The sequence below is a fragment of the Polypterus senegalus genome, chromosome 3 (genome assembly GCF_016835505.1).
Source record: "Polypterus senegalus isolate Bchr_013 chromosome 3, ASM1683550v1, whole genome shotgun sequence".
Lineage (NCBI taxonomy): Eukaryota > Metazoa > Chordata > Cladistia > Polypteriformes > Polypteridae > Polypterus > Polypterus senegalus.
In genome coordinates this window covers 208,750,060-208,769,988 of record NC_053156.1, presented here as the reverse complement: position 1 = coordinate 208,769,988, position 19,929 = coordinate 208,750,060, and positions in this window count along the sequence as shown.

The following is a 19,929-nucleotide window of genomic DNA, read 5'->3' as shown; positions in this document are numbered from 1 at the left end:
TACTTGAAAAATTAGAGGTTTCCATATCTGCCACTAAAAACAAACAAGTTTGATATGAACAAGAAATTTAGTCAAAGGTGTGTTTTGATTCCTGTCAAACTTTTAATTTTTGTGTAGATGGAAACAAAGCACATATATGATAAAGCTTAGAAATTATCTAGTTTAGGGACCTAAGATTCGCATCTGATGTTTGCAATGATGTTTTCCTCTTGGCTCCTTTAGATTGTTATATGTCTGCACATAACTGAAAGGTCCACTGCTACACGTACATGTTCTGAGTAAGAATTACCTCCTCCAAGTCTGAAGTCAGGGTCCTCTCTAGTATAGGAGCAGTGTGTCCCCTGAAAGGAAGTCTGGCAGCTGGCCCAAGTGTTCAGGATTGAAGGTATAGGTGACAATGAAATTTAAAAATGAATTTTTGAATGGGTGACAGTTCTGCAGATTTATTTTTACTGGGAAATGGTGAAGAAGTGGGAACTAGGTACTCAGAATACACTTTTAATTTACTGATAAGTCATCTGAATCCATTCACATGGTTATGAGCTCTAGAGGTTAACTATGATAGTAGTCACAGTCCACTGAGAGAAAACTCAGAGCACAGTGTGTGGATTATCCTTTTCAGACAGCCTGAGAGCAGAGAAGACCTGCATAGAAGGTGTTTAACACTGCTGTTAAAGACAGGCAGGCCTAGTCTACTTAGCTTGCATGTTGCCACCTGACCCACTACTGGAAGAAGCTGATCAAAAGTAAATTAGTTAGCCAGACTTAAAAATGTATTTATTATATGTTAGGGGTCTCTTTTGAAATACCTCTTGCAAATTGAATACTTTTGTTTAGCTGACTTTGTGTCCAAAATTCCACGCAGGTCTCAACAGTGCAATTAAAGATGCTGCTAACTTATTGAAACACTGTCTGCAATTGAAGCCTTTACATTACCACTTATCATTATAAAACAAGTACAGTGACTTCAGGTTTGATTTTGTGCAGTTTACTTAAGATGATCCCATTTCATCCAAATATCTTAACCATTTCCCCATATGTAAAATAATGGTGCCAGTTGTGTTTCTTTTAGTAAAGACCTCAAACCAATTCAAAGTGTAATGAGGAATACTGTAGCTAATAGAGATGGGGAAAATACATACAACAAAATATTGCAATATTTATGTTTGGTCATAACACCAATACATAGAGGATTTTTTTGACATTTTTGAATTTTTGCACTTTGTATACATATGAGAATTTACACAGTAGTGGCAATGTTTGTTATTTGCAATCTGTTGGAAAGTCAGTCAGTCTGTCAGTTATTATCCAACCCGCTAAATCCTAACAAAGAGTCACGGGGGTCTGCTGGAGCCATTCCCAGCCAGCACAGGGCACAAGGCAGGAACAAATCCCCAGGCAGGGCACCAATCCACCGCAGTCTGTTGGAAAGTAAAAAACAAATTCATTTTATTAAACCATGTCTTAGAAAATCAAAAATACAGTCCTACAGCTGGCATACAGTGAAACTTAGCAATTATGCATTGATTCTTATACTAAAAGCTCAGACTATGACTGAATCAAACATTCAAGTTCATTTTGTTTTTCACAAATAGTACTGAAAAAAGTGCTTAATGTGAAAGCAAGCATTCTAAAATTAAAATAAAGTACTGCAGTTAACTAGATCTCTCTCTTCAGATGGAGCTAATTTGTACTGAATTTACAATTTTTCAAAAGTGGAAAAGCAAGAAACTTTATCTGAAATCACTCATCTTTTGTATGCTCCATATTGTTTACTCCTGTCCTGACTGGCCAAAGTTTAGTTGCAATGATGCTTTAGTTGCAAAAGGAAAGCTAGTGCTCTTAAAATAAAACAGATAAAGGCAAGAATTAAAAATATCACAGAACTTTTTCCCTAATGAATAACATGACATTTTTATACCCCTCATGCAACTCCTCTGTGAATAGATGAGTTGCTGCTCTCAGCTTTCCTACTGAACCTTAATCAGGAAAAACTTAAAGATGTATTCTTCGCACTGGTTGTTACTTTCAGTTATAGCATCACCAATACCCAGAATAAATTAGCTGGCTTTATCCTAAATACCAAGTTACAAACAATAGTTCTCAGAATTAAAAGCAAATGTCTTACGGTTTGGTTCTTGTTATTCCATCCATCCATCCATCCATCCATCCATCCAGGGTCATGCCAGTCCCAGCAAGCATTGAGCGTGAGTCAGGAACAATCCCAGGACAGGGAGCCAGCTCATCGCAGGGTGAGTAAGAGCACACATACACTAGTAGTGTCAATTTAGCATCACCAAATCCCCTAACCTGCATTCATTTAGAAGGAAACCGAAGCACACGGAGGAAATACCCACCAGGAAAACATACAAACTCCAGACAGGGAACACCCAGGACATGATCCCCTTACTGCTAGGCAGCAGCGTTTCTGCCACACTACTGTGCTCACACATGTTTGTTAACAGTATACATTATTTAAATGAAGTTGACAATTTATCTGTAAAATCTAATAAACATGCTTTTATGTATTTTGTCATAAAAATGATATCAGGTATACATCCTAGTATTCAAACAGCACACAGCTCCAAGAGGTCAGTTCTTGGAAATGTAAATCGACTTAGAAGCCAGTCATCATCATGGGACAGGAAATCAGTATGATCTCTGAATACGTGCTCTCTTCTAATTCTTCCATGTGCAATGTCTTCTAACAACGATAAAGCAGCCCGGACTGCTGGAATGCTTTGGCCATTCTGTGCAACATAATATTGTTACAGAATGATTATGATCAAATTCGTTAAATTTTTAAATGATATGCAGTTAATTTCAGTGTATTTGATAAAGCCCATGTCACTGATGAGAATCTTAAAAAGAAAAGGACACCACACAAAAATAGTAGCACTGCTTTAACACTGAGGGCCGCCCGTTACAAAACAACACAAACATACGTATGCATGGTTTGAGGCTGCCATTAAAATGTGTGTAGCTTTACACCAAGTTTACTTTTTATACACTTTGATGTGAGGGTGGAAATGGCTGTACAAAACATTCTTGTGTGTATTGTTAACACATGAGGCAAAGTTTCATCCATCAAGGTTGTCAATGATTAAGTTATGGTTCTACATTCACTGATCAAGTGTTTAAACATTGCTTCACTAAGAAATCTCTGGATGTGATTGACCAGTCTTATCAGAGGAGACCCTGAAACTGAATTATTATTATTACTTATTATATGGCTCCAGTTCATCTGTTGGAGTATAGAATGTCTGTTGGTAGTGGTACTGAGTTCTTGTTATGAACAACTTTATCTCTTCAGTCTAGTGGTGATTATTGTGTCAGCATTGCTGCTTTTCATTTAATTTCAATTATTTGGATATGCTTTATTAAAGTAGTTGTCTTTAGGTTTTGGTTATATTAATTAGTACATTTGTATAAGTTATATTCCTCTTCTACATGGCTCATAGCCCCACCTGTCGGCAACAGGTCCTCAGTAGAAATGGCAGCAGAGATTCTGCCTGCATATGCTACCTCTACAAACAATAACTTGACAGAGCAAATTACCATCATTCATCTTATACAGACTTGTTAAAAAATATGTATTAAACAAAAATGTGGTATCAGTCTGTTTGATGAAGTAAATAAAAAATGAATGCACTCCAACTTTCAAAATAGTTAACACAATCCACAAATGTACCTGAATGTTACACCATACATATTGTACATTTTCCAGCTTATTGACAAAGTAAAACTTTTATAGCAATTACAATAAATAGGCGAGCAAACTTAAAAAAAACATTTTCTGTTATTTTAACATTGTTAGATGTATGTGTGTACTTTTTTCTAATATCTAAACATAAGTTTAAAATGAGAGTTACTTTATATTGGAAGCTTATATTACAAACAATGTATGGTATTTGAGTTGGGGCAATAATACAGTTTTATGGTTCATCTGAGCTCCAGGCCTTAATGTCACTTTGCCAAAAGTTAAATAACACTAATTTCATCCACATCTGCTACTTTGCTAAAGGTGATAGGTACAGTAAATTGGTGAAAACTTTGCTGGAAGCCGAAAGTCTGTTAAGAATGGCAGGACTTGCTTTTAGTGCAAGAAGAGCAAAGCTAGATTCCCAAAATTAACCAAAAAACACTTTAGCTTTAGATAAGGATAGGAGGACAGGAGCCATAGAGAGAAGAACCAAGAAGGTAGGGGTGTGAAGGATAAAGAATAGAAGGGATAGAAGGTAGAAGGAGATGGATATCTAAAAGCGGAAGAAAAGAGAGAGTAAAATTTGATACAAAAGGAGAAAAGACTGAGCTATGGGAGAAAAGGACAGACTTTTGTTTGCAGTTATATTACAAAAGTGTACTATCCATCCATCCATTATCCAGCCCACTATATCTTAACTATAGGGTCACAGGGGTCTTCTGGAGCCAATCCCAGCCAACACAGGGCACAAGGCAAGAAACAAACCCCGGGCAGGGTACCAGGCCACCACAGAAAGTGTACTGTTAGTGTTTTTTTGATTTTAATAAAATGTTTATTTGGCAAAAGGAAGGCAGTATGGATTATTTTCAGTGTGTAAGATTTTTTTGACTATATATGAAACAATGAAAGATTCTACATTTACTTTTGATGCTTAAGTACACATATGCTGGATGCTTTAAACCTTCTATTTGAATAGGTTTCTCATTGGCAACCTTTATTTAAGTAATTTTATAGAAAGGTATCTCTACTTTAACTCAAGTATGGTTATTGGATATTTTGTTATACACTGAAAAGGACACCTGCACCAGTAACACCACATCTGAGTATTTAAAGAAAGAGAATGACTCTTGGGTGACAACTGGGGTACACCTTCACAAGTCTGTGACTTGGATTTTTGGTTAGTTTCTTGGTCTGATTTATTAAGATCTGTTGAGACTTCAACTGTATTTACTCTATCTGTTCAGAAGGTAGCTCTCTTGATCTGTCCCTAAAAGCACACCAGTGTAATCTGTCCTTCAGTTGCTACAGCAATTGCAGCTTTTTCATTTCAACCAAACCTAACCATTGCAGCCGTCCATTAATTCAACTTCAGGCACCTGGAGCTCCATAGTGTAGGCTCTGGGCTGCAGAGATACCAGATTCATTGAAGCTTTGGTTCTGTTTGACTGAAAATACTTGATCTTCACTGGATACAAATACTTACACAGAAAAGAATATTAGAGGAATTTAAAAATGTTTGGTTATCTAGATGTGAATTACACTAGTGTCCATCACTGTGCAGATTATTTGTCCATGAACTTTGCAGTGTTTTTTTTTGTATTACAAAGTAATGTTCCATAACTTTTCTCAGTTAGGCAGACTTGAGTTAGAAGACAGTTGCAAAGACAGCTTTTTGTGTCATAATGCAACTGCTGAAAAATTAATTTTTAGTGTTAATAACTTGTTTTCAATTTTGCACATTTAAAGAAAAAATGTCAAAGTGTTTGTCCATTTTTTGTTTTCTGCGAAAACCATTAAAAAATAGATAAATTACATGTTTTTTTTGGTTTTCAATACTGTGTTCAAAATAAAATGAAAGCAGTCATGCCCTTCTGTTTCTCACATTCAGCCATGGACAGATTTCTATAGTACTGTAAAGGACATCAGCGAGCTTTGGTATTTTAGGACTGATGTGCACAAATGTGTTACCTACAAGGGGAACAATTCAGAGAGTATATCAAAGTAACTGAATTATTTAGAAGAGATGCATAGAGCAGGTACCATGCTCTTTGAAAAGCTAAATTCTTTGATAAAGTTGAGTTTATGCAGTTTCTGTGTTGTAAGTCACTAATACACTGGTTTACAGTATGTCCTAACATGCGTGGGGTGTTTTGTCTTATCTTTGAAGCCTGCTACTTGGTATTTACCATCATAGAGAATCTATGTAGCATGCCATACTAGAAAGATAATGTGGATTTTTGCAATACATTAGAATTACGTCTGATGTTAAGAGGTCCATGAAAATGTGAAGTTTCAGTTTGACTTCATGTATCTATTACTTCAGAACATCCTTCATGAGGATGGGGGTTACATATTATTAGACATTTCTAAAGAGTGTTGAGGGTGATGTTAGGTGAAAAAACATACTTGAAATAAATAATGTGGCCTAACTTGATCCTATACTGTTATTTCACTCTCTTATTCATTAAATATATTCACAAAATGATCGTCTATAAAATGAACACACATATTTTCGGTTTCAAACATCAAACTATAAACATACTGTACTTAAAAATCATTAACTGTTAATAACATTTGCCTTTATTGATTTCTGTAATTTGAATTGTGATCACATTTTTTGTTTGGGATTAGAGCTATGAAACCAATGCCATGTTTCAGCATCCTGTTGTGTATATTCCCACTCTCAGACTGGTGAGATCCTTTTCCATGCCTTAATCCACTGTCTAAAGCAGTGTTTCCCAAACTTGGTCCTGGGGAACCCCTGTAGCTGCAGGTTTTTATTCCAACCAGCTTCTGTTTTTAATCGAACTCCTGGCTTAATTAAGTGAACCGATATCTCCCAAATTCTGTGTTTAGGAAACAATATAGAAATTAGAAAACTAAGTTTGCTAAAAGAAAAAAAAAATTAAAATGTACCAAGCTGTTATATAGGAATAATGTATTTTTTTTCTTTTTAACAGTATTTTCATCTTGATTTCATCCTACTTTTCAAGGTGTTCTAATTGTTTAATTAATCTATTATTTACTAATTAGTGGGTCTGACTGATTATTCAGTGTTTGCTGGGTGTCTGATCTGCTCATTTTAAATTGTCATTAATAAGATACAATGAAGGGGGAAAAACAGCACAGAGAAAGGGCAAAGTATAATGAAATCAACAAAAGAGAGTTAAACATTTAAATCTATAGCAAAAGCAGAACTATTTATAAATATCTTATAAAAGTAAAAATCCTGCTGCTGTGCTTTTCTGAATGTCGAATAAAAGAAAAAAAAATACCAGCTAATTAAATGAGCTCAGTGTTATCAGGTGTTATCACTGATCAGAAATGTGGCTGGAACAAAAACCTGCAGCCACAGGGGTTCCCCAGGACTGAGTTTGGGAAACACTGGTCTAAAATAAATATGGAGGGGTTCAGTAGAGCAGAGTCTCGATTGCTCATTCAGAGAATTAGCAAATTGGGGCTGGAACTAGTTCAATTCTTGTTAATGCTTGGTTTTGGACTTGATCTTGGACATGGTCTCACTATTATTTGGACTTGGTCTTGAACCCTCTTAGTCTCTGCCTTGACTCGATCTCGACTAGTTGTGGTCTTGGATCAGTCGTGAACTCAATAAAGGTGAACTTAACTACAGCTTTAAAATTAACTAGCCCAGTATGGGTGAAATTGGTTGTGTAAATACTTTGAATTTGAGGAAGACAGAATCCTAAGAATGAAGAAACACTAAAATAGGGAAAACAAGTAAGCTCCACAGAAATGGTATTCCAGCCTGGGATTTCAGCTCTGTTACATATCCATGCTACATGTTGTGCCACTCCTGTTTAAGATGTCTTTAAATAATACAGAAAACGGAGTACTCTTCAGCTATCCCACACCCAATCTGACAAAACTGGATTCCCAAAGCAATAATAGAAAAGGGTTTACTAAAAGGAAAGGAGTATTTATAGGGTAACAAGTATAAACAAATGGGTAAAATGAAAAAGACCTATACCCTACTGAGGCAAAAAAATTCACTGACTCACCCTGTTCATCTTCCAAACACCACAACTTTCATTGCTCTTTCCTTCCTTCTCCTGCCAGTTGAGCCCTTGTTCAACCATCCTCCTAACTCCAAGCTGAAAAAGAGACTGGCTGAATGGTGCTTTTATAGCCAGATCCCTAGACACTTTCATGTAAAGCCTAGGACTGTCCACAATCATCATAGCCAGTGAGACAATGAGTCGATAACCCCCACCTTGTTCTGCACACATGTATACAAACATATACAAACACTTGGCTGGATACAATACACTTAGCCTATGATACAATACATACTGCAATTGAAACTTCACAGCACAATATGGCCATTATATGAAATCTTCATAAAAGAAACTGTGTACTGTATTTAGTGCTATTTATTATTGGACATTTATATATTAAAAACACTACAAAATAAATTTGAATAAGTACACATATACACAGGTTTTAACATATATTTTTATAAGCTTCTTGTTTTTATTGAAATAATCTTCAATATTAACATAAAATATTTGCATTGCAGTAACATAAGAAATTTTACTTTTTGGCAAAAAAATTCAGCCAACTGTGTAATATAATTTACTTGACAGGATTTCTTAAAATAAGCTAAATAATCTTAAGTACAAATTTCTTCATAAGTCAATAAATCCTACAATGAGGAAAACAAGAGTTAATTGTTTGATACAGAAACTTTTCACTTGCTTAGATATTATTTTTTACAGTGGGGATGTTTAAAAAACTTACATAGGTGTGATGATTACAGGTCCACAAACTTTTCGTTATATAATTTATTTTGCATAAGTGAAGTCTATATGTTAACTGATTTAGTAATGAAATAGTAGAAATAAGAGCGGAATGTATCATTGTGATAGCAATGTCATATTATTTTCTTACCCACTTAATCCAGTCCAGGGTTGTTGGTTGCTGAAGCCTGTCCCAACTAGCAGAGGGCACAATGCAGGAATCAACCCTTGACACCAGGTGTGATGGTAATATCTTTTTTTAAATTTTATAAATATGGGGTACGTTTTATTTTTTAAATTTCCCACTCTCTTTTATTATGATAGAGTGAGAATATGGATTACTTGTCTATATAGTGGTTTGTACTTTACTTTTTCACCCTTTAGTATATGCTTTCAGAGCTTCTTGGCTATTTTGTGTGAATTATTGATCCCAAATCACCATCTTCTGTCTGAATGGTTAGGTATGGCCTATGCCTATGGAAATACATTCCTAAAAGCTGTAGTAATTCCTTTGATAGCTCTCCTTTTTTCCACAATTTCACCTCTAAAGTTAAGAAATCTACTTCATTGGGTATGGAAGCCAAATGCTCTTTCAAGTTCAGCCTTTTCTGTTACCTTCAAGAATTTTAGTGAAAAACACTTATACCAATTTAGTAGGGTTCAATATGCAAGGGTACCACAAGAATTTTAAAGTTTACAGTAAAAAAAAATAAAGTCTACACACTCAGTTGAAAATGAACACAATCAGATCTAAAATCAAGAAGAGCAATGTGCAGCTCCACAATGTGAAATGTTTGCTAACATCCAGCATTGAACCACTGGAGCAGATCAGGACTGCTACACATAACAAGGTTATTGTTTTAGAAAGCAAAGTTAAGAAGTTTTGGAAATAATTTCTTGATGAGCAAGAGTATAATTAGGCACAAAAATTTCAACATTTTTAGCAGTCAGAAAAACATGGAGTCTAGCAATACCAATACATTCATTTTAGCGTTTAGAAACATTCTTGGAGATGCTATTAAGACAAATCTATAAATTGAATATGTGCATTGCTTACCTGGCAGACATTCTCCTAGGGCAAGAAAAAGGAAATATTGTGTGTGGAATCAAAATAAAACAAAGAGGTTCTGTATGAGAACAACCCATCTATATTTTTCTTGACTTTTTTAGTGTAAGTGCAAATGTCCCAAATTACTAATAAAACTGGGCAGCAAAATTAAACACATAAAAATTTAAATTGTAAATAATTATTGTTATTTGTATTTATTCAAACAAAAAAATCTAATTAGAATGTATCCATCACAACACATTTAAGTACAAAGAAATTTAAATAAAATATTACAAATTGCACATTTTATTCATGTATACAATATTGTTCTAAATCACTTTAACATGAAAATATTTGTTCAGTTTCATATTTTGAAACATATATGTAAAGAAAACAGTGATACATATTAATTGACTTACATATACCTTCTCTAGTTTTTTTGATCCAAAACTTTGATTGGTGGCCAGTTGTTGTACACTTTTTCTGGTGCATCCCTATGAATCACACAGCAGTAGTGAGTCATTAAATTGACATCCCAACAGCCCTGGTATCTTATTTCCAGGTCCTTGATAACCTGATGAAGTCTTTTACCCTGCACTTCACTCACTGCACCAAGAGTTTCTGGGAAAAATTCTAAATGCAAAATCAGAAAGTGAGCCTTGAGACTCCTTACGCTTAACTCATATAATTTTCACAATTTCTCTGTAATTTGGATTTTTATTGTAACCTAAAAACTTCTGACTTCTTTGAATGATACCGAAGCATCTCATTCAGGAGGTTCTATGCAAATTCTACATCAGAAATCAGTTTTATAATTTCCTCTTTCAACAAATCTGGAAATTTTCAGAGCAAATACATAAAACAGACATCATCTTTTGGTTAGGGCTTTGATAAACTGCTTCATTAAATTAGGGTTAATATTAAATAGTGGTAGCAGCAACACCAAGTTAGGTCTGATGATGTTTTTGGCACCAACTTGTAGCTTTTCTCTAACTGGCCATTCCTCCTGAACTCAGTGTAAATTCTTGGCTCCTATATCCCAATCACAGAGAAAACATGAGAATTTTTTTGTGCCCTGAATGCTGAAGATACACACAACTTTAATTTTCTCAAAAAGATTATCAAGGTTCTCATAGGTTTCTTTCAAATACACAGAATGAGCAGCAGGTATTGATGAGTGTTTATTACTGTTATGAAGAAGTACTCCTTTTAGGCTTCTTTTAGATGAGTTAATAAGTAGTCTCCATTCTTCTGCAATGTAATTTCTGCCAAATTTCCGCATTAGGCCTGTTAAATCAGTGCAGTAAACCAAGGATCTTTCTTGAAATATACTGCAAACTTTTCTTCTTGGTTTCAGTACCTAGAAAAAATTGTTTCTGATGAGTTTATGATGAGTTTTTATCTATATTATCTATTTAAATAATGAATATTTTGTGGCAGCTATGACACATGTGTACGCAATGTTTTGGAGAAACTGGGAAATGACAACACACTTGATCAAGCAGGGAAATGCAGCCAAACCTAGTAAATGCCGGTTCATGCGTTTAATAATTTATATCACCAGATGTCATTGGAATGTATGTTGAAATGACAAACATATTACACTTCAAAAATGATGAATATGATGTACAAGAGAAACCAGTATTGTCTATTTGCACTGAAGAACTTGTTTGGTTTTTCATCAGTTTATATCAGCTACTTGTTGTTAGTTTGCAGGGAACTGGCCTACAGGACAGGAATATCTCGACCAAGCTTCCCTCCATCATGTTTGATGTGCTTGAAGCCATTAACTGACCAGTGAGACACTACATCCATTTTTCATATGATGTGGGTGTACATACATAAAACATAACATGTTTTTGCCAAAGTAAAAAGGCAATATGCAGAAGTGTCTGGTTCTCATAATGTAATTGAAGAAATGTACTACACTTACTGCAATAAGGGCACCTATAGCTGCTTTTATTAATTGTGAGCATTAATGCACAAGTCATCTGTGATGACAAGATGTGATGGATAAACATCATGTCTTAGTGGCCAAGTTCAACCTCTGATCAATTTATTTTGAGGAAAAGTAGCTTTGGAAGACATGATGGTACTGTACATAGTGGCAGGCTTGCTGTTAAGGCAACTGGATGAACCTTTTGTGTTTCATAGGGCCTGTACTATTCACTGTGACAGAAATCACGTCATTATGTGTGCCAGGTGATAGAGGCTACCCACTCAGACCCTGGCACCTTATTCCTTTCCTGGACCCTAAGAATGCAGAGGAGGGGAGCTATCATGCTGTGCATGATCTTGCATTCTCAGTTGCAGAGCACAATCAGATACCTTTGAATGCAAATGCAGGGGTCTCGATGTGTCAGGAGGGAGGCTGCTCTACCAGCCAAAGAAGTTTTGCAGCATTGTGATGGCATATGTATGAAGTTGATTAGTTTACTCCATATATGGAAGTTTCAAGGTGGCATTTAAGGCACAGTCACGTATGCATATTTACAAGGTGACTGTGATTTTTAAAGTGTAAATTGTGTACATCGGTGCATAAATCTGGTTATATAAAATTGATTTTTTTTTTTTTTTTGCCATTTGCATTTTCCTATTTTTTTCGATTCCACATAAAGTTTCTAAATGAGGCTCCAGGACTGTTAACATAACCTCCAGAGGCCATAATATGAACTAAGAATACAACAAAAAAAGAAAAAATGCTTCTGTGATCACTTCCAAGTGAATTGAGCTACTGAGGTCTGTTTTCTACATGCCTGGTGCATTGTGTTTTATTCCAGCTATATTCTGACTTTATTTTCAAATAAAATAATGGTTTTGCTTTAAACACAATCCATCCAACCATCCATTATCCATCCCGCTATATCCTAATTATAGGGTCACAGGGATCCGCTGGAGCAAATCCCAGCCAACAAAGGGTGCAAGGTAGGAAAGAAACCCCGGGCATGGCGCCAGCCCACCACAGGCTTTAAACATTGATTTTAATATTAGGAAATATTAAAATCAAAAAAAATAATTAAAATAAAGTACTGATAAATTATAGAGCAAAAACAAATTTAAAAAACCTGCACTTGACAGCTAAAAATGTGTTTTGTGAAAAAATGTAACTTGATGAAGAAAAATGGTTTTTATGTTTTAATTCAGCAGCCAAAAATATTCAAAATTCTTTTAGTAATCAAAACAATTTTTTCAGAGTATACCTATTATCTTTTTTATCCAACCAAATGTAAAGTGGTACTTTCATGTTCCTATGAGTGAAGTCTTTGAATATATTTTGCCAGATTTATTTCAGACTTGAATAGGAAAGAATTTTTAAAAAGAACAGAAAACACATATATAAAGAAAGCTTCACTGTGTAAAATGTGTAGAAATAAGTATGTGATTTCTATTACAGAACTGAAGTGACAGAAGGAAAAATAAACAAAAAAATAAAGTTAAATGCAAATGATCTTGAGTATTATAGTGATATATATACTGCTCAAAAATTAAAAAAACACTCTTTAATCAGAGTATAGCATCAAGTCAGTGAAACTTCTAGGATATTGATCTGGTCAGTTAAGTAGCAGAGGGGGTTGTTAATAAGTTTCAGCTGCTTTGGTGTTAATTAAATTAACAACAGATGCACTAGAGGGGCAACAATGAGACGACCCCCAAAACAGGAATGGTTTAACAGGTGGAGGCCACTGACATTTTTCCCTCCTCATCTTTTCTGACTGTTTGTTCACTAGTTTTGCATTTGGCTACAGTCAGTGTCACTACTGGTAGCATGAGGCGATACCTGGACCCTACAGAGGTTGCACAGGTAGTCCAACTTCTCCAGGATGGCACATCAATACGTGTCATTGCCAGAAGGTTTGCTGTGTCTCCCTGCACAGTCTCAAGGGCATGGAGGAGATTCTAGGAGACAAGCAGTTACTCTAGGAGAGCTGGAGAGGGCCATAGAAGGTCCATAACCCATCAGCAGGACCAGTATCTGCTCCTTTGGGCAAGGTGGAACAGGATGAGCACTGCCAGAGCCCTACAAAATGACCTCCAGCAGGCCACTGGTGTGAATGTCTCTGACCAAACAATCAGAAACAGACTTCATGAGGGAGGCCTGGATGCCCAACGTGTTCTCACTCCCCGGCAGCCTGGAGCTCAATTGGTATTTGACATAGAATACCAGAATTGGCAGGTCCACCACTGGTGTCCTGTTATTTTCACAGATGACAGCAGGTTCACCCTGAGCACATGTGACAGACAGGATAGGGTCTGGAGAAACTGTGGAGAATCATTCAGCATGACTGGTTTGGTGGTGGGTCTTTGATGGTCTGAGAGGCATATCTATGGAGGGACTCACAGACCTCTACAGGCTAGACAATGGCACCTTGATTGCCATTAGGTATAGGGATGAAATCCTTGAACCCATTGTCGGACCCTATGCTGGTGCAGTAGGTCCTGGGTTCCTCCTGGTGAACGACAATGCCCAGCCTCATGTGGCAAGAGTATGCAGGCAGTTCCTGGAGGATGAAGGAATTAATACCATTGACTGGCCCCCACACTTGCCTGACCTAAATCCAATAGTACAATTTTCAGTTGCTGCAATGAAATTTTAACAAAATGGATTAAACTGGCGCATCATTTTTTCACTTTGATTTTCAGGGGGGGTCTTTGAATTGAACCCTCTGTAGGTTGATAATTTTCATTTCCATCAAACAATGTGGCATCTTTTCATTCCTAACACATTACCTAGTCCATATCAGTATAGACATCCAGCATAATTTTATTCCCACTGAGATCTGATGTGTTTTCAAAGTGTCTCTTTAATTTTTGAGCAGTTTATATTGTAGCGACCCGTGGTCGAGTCTTGAAGTTTTTAAAGCCGATCTCTGCCGTGCACCTCTCCCAAGCTGTCGGCTACCGGTTTGCCAGCGTTGTGCACGCAGCTGTACCCAGCTCTTTAAGTAACGAGCACTCGTGTCCCATACACCGCACGACTACGAGTGTCTCGGCAGCACCCAGCTGTACCCAGCTCCTTAAGTAACGAGCACTCGTGTCCCATACACCGCACGACTCCGAGTGTCTCGGCATTAATTGCTTAGATGAAATCTTAGCAATGAATACAGCTCTGTCCTGTTGTATCTCTTTATTCACAGATAGCCAGTAAACAAAGCTCGACATTATTGCACTGCCATTGTCAAGGTCATGCACGAAGACACATTTCACATAACCGGTACTTTTTACAAAATAAATAACCCCGGACGGCGATAACCCAAACCCACCCAACTAATTGAACACAAACACAACATTATTTACAAGTTAAGAAATTAATAAATACAACAGGAAAAACATTAGAAAAATCAGTGAACGTACAACCTTCCCACAATGCATCACTCCGGCAGCGCTGACTGCCGGGTCGCTACATAGCCCCCTCCCAAGAGGGTTTAGTGTCCTCACAACCCTAGTCATTACATTCAAAGTCTATTAAATATCCCGGTCGGCGACGGACACGCTTTGGCCTGCTTGACTCTCCACGACTCGTGTCAGGTTCAGTCCGGAGACTTTCAATGTCTGTCTCGACACCGAGTGTGGAGGTTGGAGAGCCACTTTGAGTTCTAATTCCTTCTGGTGCTGGGGCCAATGGGTGGTATGGTGCTAAACGATCTTTATGTAGCACCATCCGTCTGCCCCGTCCAGGCATTCGGACTCGAAAAACAACTTCCGAAATTATGTCCAGAATTTCTCCCGGTCCCTGCCAATGGTGTGTCAGTTTTGGGGACAACCCCCGTTTCCTTTGTGGGCAAAAGACCCACACTTTGTCCCCTTGCTTGAAAGTTGGACCATGAGCCCGAATGTCATATGCCCGTTTCTGACGGGCTCCAGCTCCCGCTAGGGCCTCCCTGGCCAGTTGATGCACGGTGTTCAGCCGCTCTTTTAATCGTCGGAAATAGTCCGTTTCGTGACCACCAACAAGCTCAGTCTCAGGGGGCGAGCCAAACACCAAGTCCACCGGCGTGCGCATCTCTTCCGAACATCAGCCCGCCGGTGTGCATTGACTCAATTCCTGAACGGCCGTCCTATACGCCCACAAGACCAGAGGCAAATGTTGGTCCCAGTCTCTCTGGTGTTGACTAGTGAGGATGGCAAGTTGGGCGGCCAGGGTGCGGTTAAACCGTTCGACCAGTCCATCGCTTTGAGGGTGAAGGGGAGTGGTTCGGGTCTTCTTCACCCCCAGCCGCTGTGCAGTTCATTCGGCACCCCAAATCGAGTGAACATTTCATCCAGCAATTTTTGAGCGGCTGTGGAGGCACTTTGATCTGGAATGGCATATGCCTCCGGCCATTTAGTAAAGTAGTCCATCGCCACCAAAACAAAACGATTTCCGGCCTCTGTGGTAGGGAAAGGACCCAGTACATCTACCCCAATCCTCTCCATGGGAGCCCCGACAAGATACTGTTGCAATGGTGCGTGAGAGCGTTGGCCAGGTCCTTTCTGCGCAGTACAAACGTCACAGCAGTGGACGTGCATCTCCGCATCTTGTCGACACCCGGGCCAATAGAATCGCTGCCGCAGCCGACGCACTGTCTTTGCATTTCCAAAGTGCCCAGATCCAGCTGCTCCATGAACCCAACGGAGGACCGTTGTACGTAAAGCCTGGGGAACCAGAAGTTGCAAACGGTCAGTTCCCCCCCTTGGTGCCTGCCATCTTCTGTAGATCACACCATCGTGCAACTCCAGGCTGCCCCACTGCGAATGTAACAACTTGAGTTCCGGCCCCTGGGAAGACACGGTTTGCCAATCGGGGCATTCCTGGGTCTCCAGCCAACCCCTTACCTTCTCTAGCACTTGGTCGTTTGCCTGTAGTTGCCGTAACTGTTCGATGGTGAATGGTTCCCCTGCTCCATCAGTGTCCTCTAGCCCGGCTGCTGCTGATGATGGTCCCATACCCCTTTCTTCTTGTCGACGACAATATCGACAGTCGTTGAGTATGCATGGTCGCCTGGAGAGGGCATCAGCATTTGCATGCTGCCGTCCTGGTCGGTGTTGCACCTCGAAATCATACTCCTGAAGTATCTCTATCCACCTTGCCACCTGGCCCTCAGGTTGCCGGAAATTTAACAGCCATGTAAGGCTAGCATGGTCAGTTCGAATCGTAAACTTAGTGCCCAACAGGTAAGGCTTGAAGTGTCTACTGCCAGGATCACTGCCAATAGCTCCCGCCGGGTAACGCAGTAATTTTTCTCCGGTCGACTGAGGCTGCAGCTATAGTAGGCCACCACTCTCTCTCCGGTCTCCCCCTTCTGGGAGAGTACTGCGCCAACCCCCACATTACTAGTGTCAGTGTCCAAAATAAAGGGTTGGTTGGGGTCAGGGTAAGCCAGGACAGGTGCACTGGTGAGAGCAGCTTTTAGTTGTTGGAAAGCGGCGGCGCAGTCCTCCGTCCACCCAAACTGTTGGCCCTTACTCGTCAGCTGGTGCAAGGGGCTAGCAATGGTTGCAAAGTTTTTCACGAATCTCCGGTAGTATGAGGCTAAGCCCAGAAAGCTCCGCAGCTCGGTGATGTGGGCTGGTGGGGGCCAGTTGCTCACGGCAGTCACCTTCGCTGGGTCGGTAGCCACTCCACTCTTGCTAACCACATGTCCCAGAAACTGAGTCTGTCGGGAGAGGAGGTTACATTTCGCGGGGTTCAACCGCAACCCGGCGCTACGAATGGCTGTCAGGACTTCCCTTAAATTGTGGACAGCCTGATCAAAGTCTCTGGCATGGATTAACAGATCGTCCAGATAGACCACACATCGGGTTCGGGGAATGTCTTTTAGGACCCGCTCCATCAGTCTTTCAAAGGTGGCCAGTGCGTTACACAGTCCAAACGGCATCACCTTGAATTGCCACAGCCCTTGTCCGATGGTGAATGCGGTTTTGTGTCGGTCCTCTGATGCCAGTTCCACTTGCCAATACCCACTGCGCAAGTCCAAGGTGCTGAACCAACAGGATCCAGCCACATAATCCAATGCATCATCGATGCGTGGCAGTGGGTATTAATCTTTTCGAGTGACTTCGTTTAACCTCCGAAAGTCCACACAGGGGTGCCAACCCCCCGTTTTCTTCCGTACCATGACCATTGGTGCAGCCCAGGGGCTGTCCGAAGGCTCAATAACATCGTTGGCTGCCATCTCACAAATCATTTCCTCGGCAGCTTGACGCTTCGCAAGAGGCAATCGGTGGGGGCGCAACGAATGGGAGCGGCATGGCCAGTGTCTATGTGGTGTTTCACTAAATTCGTTCTAGTACAGTCCTCCTCTCGAGCCGCAAAAATGTCCACAAAGTCTCTCAAAAGTTGTTGAAGTTGCTCCTGCTGTGGCGCGTTCAGATGTTCCCCACTTCGACGGCCCAATTCCTCTACAGCGGCAACTGTCTCAGCTGATGGGTGGTCGCGTGAGGAAAACCGTTGGGACGCACTGGTCTGAGCTGCATCACTCTCCTGGGGGTCCTCTTGAGTCTCTGCATCTTCCGAACAACGGTCGGGAGCCGGTGAGCCGTGGTATCCAGGCAAATCCAAGCCAGCAGTCCTTCCAGGACGGTTCCAGCCCGATTGGAGCGACACAGTCTCATTACCTAGGCAGAGGACGGCCCTAGACACATCAACACATGCTCCCCAGTGGGCCAACAAGTCCAACCCAATAATGCACTGATCTTTAATGTCCGCAAGCCAGAATTCGTGGTTGGTCTGGCTCGTCCCTACCAACACAGATAACAGTTTCTTTCCGGGCATTACTGTCCGTTCACCCGTAACCGTGCATAGTTCGCTATTTGTGGGGGTCCAGCCCTCGGGAAGAAGACTAGCTGTTTCTGGCAACACTCCTTTTCTTAGCAAACAAATAGTGGACCCCGTGTCCACTAAAGCACTGCATGGCCGTCCATCAATAGTGCAGTCTAGGTATAGTCCAGTGGAAAATCCACAGCGCCCAACTTTGAAGCAGTCTTTGTTGAGGGGTGCTGAAAAACGGAGCGAGGGTCCCCTCACGGCCTCACCCCGATGTCGTTTCCCTGCGGTGATGCTGTACGAGGCAACGGACTTGGGGCAGGGCAATCCCTGGCAAAGTGCCCTGGTTCTCCGCGATCGAAAACAGCAGTCCACTCGTTGTCTCTGTCGGGGGGTTGATGTTGATTGGGCGCGGCTGACCTCCACTACCTCAGACAGGTCCCCTTCCGCCTCGGTTCAACTGCTCTTGTTAGTCGACTCGGGCGTGGCGTTCGTCTTGTCGGTGACTCAGCCTGTAGTACGTCTTCAACTCGCTCAGCCTCTTTTAGTGCCTCGCTCAAATCTCGGGGTGACGATAGACAGACATGCTGGCGAAGACGTTCTGGTGTGAGGCCCTGCAGGAAAGCATGAAGACTGAGTTCTTCCCTCACTGCTGTTGAGAAAGTAGGGTAACCTTTTCGTGTATATACCCTGACGTCAGCGGCACAGGCTCCTACACTCTCACCTTCATGCCGACGTCGGCTAGTCAGCTTTTCTCTGCTGCATTCTGCTGAAGTTCTTTGTCCAAAGCGACGGGTGAGAGCAGCGGTGAGAGCCTGAAGATCACGACACTCTTCCGATGACAGATCAATGAGTACCTGAAGTGCGGGACCCTCCAAGGCAAGGGCCAAGTGTGTCGCAGCTTCCTCACGGTTCCACTCATTGTGTATCGCGGCCAGATCCACTTGTGCGAGGTATGGTTCTAAAGGAGTCAATCCGCTGTATCGCGGCAGCTTAGCAGGTGACCGTGAGAAGCGGACCGTCCGACTGGTAACCTGGGGTATCGCTGCGGCAGCCGACGGCCCCTCTGGCGTGCTCAGAAGATCACAACACTGTCCGGGAAATACTGGTACCATCAGGCCGGTCTGCCGCTTTCCTCCGCACAGCTCCGCTGATCAGGCGCTCTAACGTAACGCTGTTCTCTAAGATGGCACCCTCTAATTCTTCAAGACTCTGTTCCATAACGGCGTCTTCTAAACAGCCTGGTCTCCCACTTCTGACACCAATGTAGCGACCCGTGGTCGAGTCTTGAAGTTTTTAAAGCCAATCTCTGCCGTGCACCTCTCCCAAGCTGTGGGCTAGCGGTTTGCCAGCGTTGTTACATGCAGCTGTACCCAGCTCTTTAAGTAACGAGCACTCGTGTCCCATACACCGCACGACTACGAGTGTCTCGGCAGCACCCAGCTGTACCCAGCTCCTTAAGTAACGAGCACTCGTGTCCCATACACCGCACGACTCCGAGTGTCTCGGCATTAATTGCTTAGATGAAATCTTAGCAATGAATACAGCTCTGTCCTGTTGTATCTCTTTATTCACAGATAGCCAGTAAACAAAGCTCGACATTATTGCACTGCCATTGTCAAGGTCATGCACGAAGACACATTTCACATAACCGGTACTTTTTACAAAATAAATAACC